This window comes from Neofelis nebulosa, chromosome 11 (genome assembly GCF_028018385.1).
Source record: "Neofelis nebulosa isolate mNeoNeb1 chromosome 11, mNeoNeb1.pri, whole genome shotgun sequence".
Classification (NCBI taxonomy): domain Eukaryota; kingdom Metazoa; phylum Chordata; class Mammalia; order Carnivora; family Felidae; genus Neofelis; species Neofelis nebulosa.
Window position 1 is genome coordinate 51,866,700 of NC_080792.1, and position 4,980 is coordinate 51,871,679.

A 4,980-nucleotide genomic window follows, 5' to 3' on the forward strand; every position below is an offset into this window, starting at 1 on the left:
AATGTTTGGTAGAATTCATCAGTGAAATCATCTGGGTCTAGTGTTCTTTTTGGGAAATTTATTCAGTTTTGATTCATGTAACAGATGTGTTTATTTATTTATATTTTTTGATTTATGTCTCCTTGTGTAAACTTAAAAAATTTTTTTAATGTTTATTTATGTGTAAGCTTTAATAGATTGTGCTTTTCAAGTAATTTGTTCATTTCATCTAAGCTAATAAACTTGTGGGCAATAATGTTGCTTGTATAATTTATTGTTCTTTGAGTAACCATGGGACCAGTAGTGATGCCCCCTCTTTCATTTCTCATAATTAGTAATTTTTGGTCTTCTCTCTTTTTTATTAAAATAGCTAGAGGTTTTTAATTTTATTGTTCTTTTTGAAGAACCAGCTCTTGTGTTCATTGATAGTCTGTATTGTTTTCTTCTTTTCAATTTCATGGATTCTGTTCTAATTTTTCATATTTTCTTTCTTCTGTTTACTTTAGGTTTATATTGTTCTTCTTTCCTAAGGTGAGAGTTTGGATTATTGATTTTAGATCTTTCTTCCTTTCTAACATATGCATTTAATGCTATATATTTCCCTCTAAGCACTGGTTTCTCTGCATGCCAAAATTTTTGATAGGTTGTACTTTCATTTTCACTTGGTTCAAATTAAATTTAAATCTATCTTGAGACTTCTTCTCTGACCCATATGTTATTCAGAAGTGTGTTTGGGGTGCCTGGGTGGCTCAGTTGTTAAGTGTCCGACTTTGGCTAGGTCATGATCTCATGGTTCCTGAGTTCAAGCCCCGCATCAGACTAGGGGCTGTCAGTGGAGAGCCTGCTTCTGGTCCTCTTTCCCCCTGTCTCTCTACACCCTCCTCGTGCTCTCTCTAGCTCTCTCTCAAAAATAATTTTAAAAAAATTTAAAAAAATTTAGAAGTATGTTTGATGTCCTGGTGTTTTGGGGTTTCCAACTATCTCACTGTTGATTTCTAGTTTAATTCCATTGTGGCCTAATGGTTTATATTCTTTGAAATTTGTTTAGATGTGTTTTAAGGCCCAGAATGTTGTTTATCTTGGTGAATGTCCAAGTGAGTTTGAGAAGAATGTATATTCTGCTGTTGTTGGATTGCGTATTCTATAGGTGTCAATTTGATACAGTTGATTGATGGTGCTGGTCAATTGAACTATGTTCTTTCTTACTGATTTCCTGCCTGCTGGATCTGTTAATTAGTGATGAAGGGGTGTGAAACCCGCAACTATAGTGGTTGCTTCATCTATTTTCCTTGCCGTTCTTTCAGTTTTTGCTTCATGTATTTTGACGTACTGTTGTTAGATGCATAAACATTAAGGATTTCTGTGTCTTCTTAGAGAATTGATCCTTTATCATCATATAATGTCCTACTTTATCCCTTATATTTTTCCTTGCTCTGAATTCTGCTTTCTCTAAAATTAATATAGCTATTCCAGTTTTCTATCAATTAGGGATAGCCTGGTATATTTTCTCCATTCTTTTACTTTTAAATCTATCTGTGTCTTTTTTTTTTTTTTCAACGTTTTTTATTTATTTTTGGGACAGAGAGAGACAGAGCATGAACGGGGGAGGGGCAGAGAGAGAGGGAGACACAGAATCGGAAACAGGCTCCAGGCTCCGAGCCATCAGCCCAGAGCCTGACGCGGGGCTCCAACTCACGGACCGCGAGATCGTGACCTGGCTGAAGTCGGACGCTTAACCGACTGCGCCACCCAGGCGCCCCAAAATCTATCTGTGTCTTTACACTTCAACTGGGTTTCTTAAAGACAACAAATAATTTGGTTATGTTTTCAAATTCAGTCTTATAGTCTGTCTCTTAATTGATGTTTTAGATGATCGACATTTAAAATAATTATTTGGTTGTTTTGATGTCTATCATATTTGTTAATATTTTCTATTCATTGTTTTTTCTTTATTTTATATTCCATTATTTTTCTGACTTCCATAGTTTTATTTTTCTTATTTTTTATTTTAAAAAGTTTTTCTTAATGTTTATTTACTTAAAAAAATTTTTTTTTAACGTTTATTTATTTTTGAGACAGAGAGAGACAGAGCATGAACGGGGGAGGGTCAGAGAGAGGGAGACACAGAATCCGAAACAGGCTCCAGGCCCTGAGCTGTCAGCACAGAGCCCGACGCGGGGCTCGAACTCACGGACCATGAGATCATGAACTGAGCCGAAGTCGGCCGCTTAACCGACTGAGCCACCCAGGCACCCCTGTTTATTTACTTTTTAGAGAGACAGAGACAGAAGGTGAGTGGAAGAGAGGGAGACACAGAATCCGAAGCAGACCCCAGGCTCCAAGTTGTTAGCACAGAGCCTGACACCGGGCTTGAACCAATGAACCCTGAGATCATGACCTGAGCCAAAGTCAGATGCTTAACTGACTGAGCCACCCAGGTGCCCCTTGACACTCATAGTTTTAATTGAACATCTTTAGTGGTCTTATTCTATTTTTTCTCCTCTTTTAGCATATAAATTATCCTTCTTTCTCTCTATATTCCTCACTGTCTTAAAAAAATTTTAAGTGGTTGACCTTGAATTTGCAGTATACATTTATACTAATCAATGTCATCTTTTATGAGACTGATACACTACCTACTGCACTAATGAAGCACCTCAAAGTTGTCTTTTAAATAATACTATACCATTTCATGGGTAGTATAAGTGCTTTATAACAGAGTAGTCTCAATTCTTCCCTCCAGTCCCTTATATAATTCTTGTCATTTATTTTATTTATTCATAAAGTATAATCACTGAATACATTGTTGCTATTATTATTTGGAGCAAATTCTTGCCTGGTAGATCAATTAAGAATAGGAAACAGGGGCCCCTGAGTGGCTCAGTCGGTTGAGCGTCCGACTTCAGCTCAGGTCACGATCTCGAGGTCCGTGAGTTCGAGCCCCGCGTCGGGCTCTGGGCTGATGGCTCAGAGCCTGGAGCCTGCTTCCGATTCTGCATCTCCCTCTCTCTCTGCCCCTCCCCCGTTCATGCTCTGTCTCTCTCTGTCTCAAAAATAAATAAACGTTAAAAAAAATTTAAAAAAAAAAAAAAAAAAAAAAAAAAAAAGAATAGGAAACAGAAAATATTTTATTTATTTCTTCTATAACACTCTTCATTTCTTTATGTAGATACACATTTCTGATCTTTATACTTTGCCTTCTTTCTGAAAAATTTCTTTTAGCATTTCTTGAAAGGCAGGTCCATTGGTGACAGATTCCTTCCATTTTTGTTTATCTGAGAAACCCCTTTTTCTCCTTCACTTTTGAGGGATCATTTCACTAAATACAGAATTCTGGGTTGGTGGTTTTTTCTTTTAACACTTAAATATTTCACTTCATTTACTTCTTGCTTTTATTGTTTCTGAAGAGAAGTACCATGTTATTTTTATTCTTGTTTTTCTATACATAAGGTTTTATTTCTTTTTACTAGTTATTATTTTTTAAAGCAGTTTTAGATTCACAGCAAAAATTGAGGGAAAGGTATAGAGGGTTCCCATTTGCCTCTTATCCTTATCCATGTATAGCCTCCCCATTATTAACATCCCTCACCAGAGAAGGACATTTATTATAATTAATGAACCTGCATTAACTCATCATTATCACAAAGTGTCCCTAATTTACATTAGTGTTCACCCTTGGTGTTGTAGGATTTTAAAGGCATATATCTGTGATATCACTCTGCACAGTAGTTTTATTGTACTAAAAATTCCCTGTATTCTGCCTTTTCATTCTTTTATTACCTTTACCCTTAATAATCACTGATCTTTTTAGTGTCTTACTTTTCTGGAATGTCAAATAATTTACATTATATAATATGTGACCTTTTCAGATAAGGTTTCTTTATGTCTTTTCATGGCTTGGTAGCTCATTTCATTTTAGTTAATAATATTCTTAATAATCTTAAGGATTATAACATTTATTCTTTTTTATTTATTGATTTATTTTTAAAAGTTATTTTAAATTAATTATTTTTAATTTTTATTTAATTTAATTAAAAAATTTTTTTAGAGAGAGGGAGAGCACGAGCCAGGGAGAGCAGCAGAGGTAGAGAGAGAGAGAGATAACCTTAAGCAGGCTCCATGCTCAGCATGGAGCTCAGTGAGGTGGTCAATCCCATGATCCTGGACCATGACCTGAGCTGAAATCAAGAGTCGACACTCAACAGACTGAACCACCCCAGGCGCCCCACAATACTTATTCTTAATACTCTTAATAATATTAATTTTAATATATTAATTATATTATGAATATAATATTAATAATATTCCAATGTCTGAATGTACCATAGTTTATCCATTCACCTACTGAAGGATATCTTGATTGCTTCTAAGTTTTGGCAGTTATGAATAAAGCTGCCATAAACATTTCTGCACAGGTTTTTGTGTAGATACAAGTTTTCAACTCCTTTAGGTACATAACAAGGAGTTATCCAGCAATTGCTGGATCATATTGTAAAGGTATATTTCGTTTTATAAGGAATTGCTCCAGCTGTCTTCCACAGTGACTCTACCAATTTGCATTCCCATCAGCAGTGAATGAAAGTTTTTGTTGTTTCACATTCTTGCTAGCATTTGGTGTTATCAGTATTCCAGACTTTGGCTATTCTAATAAATGTGTAGTAGTATGTCATTTCAATTTGTATTTTTCGAATGATGTGATGTGGTGCATCTTTTTATGTTTTTATTTTCCATCTGTATATCTTCTTTAGTGAGGTGTCTGTTAAGGTCTTTGGCCCGTTTTTATTTTTTATTTTTATTTTTTAAAATGTTTATTTTTGAGAGAGAGAGAGAGGGAGAGAGAGAGTGAGAGAGGGAGGGAGTGGGGGAGGGGCAGAGAGAGTGGGGATGGAGGATCTGAAGCAGGTTCTGAGTTGTCAGCACAGAGCCCCATTCTGGGTTCAAACTCACAAGATGTGAGATCATGACTTGGGCCGAAGTTGGACACTTTACTGACTGAGCTAC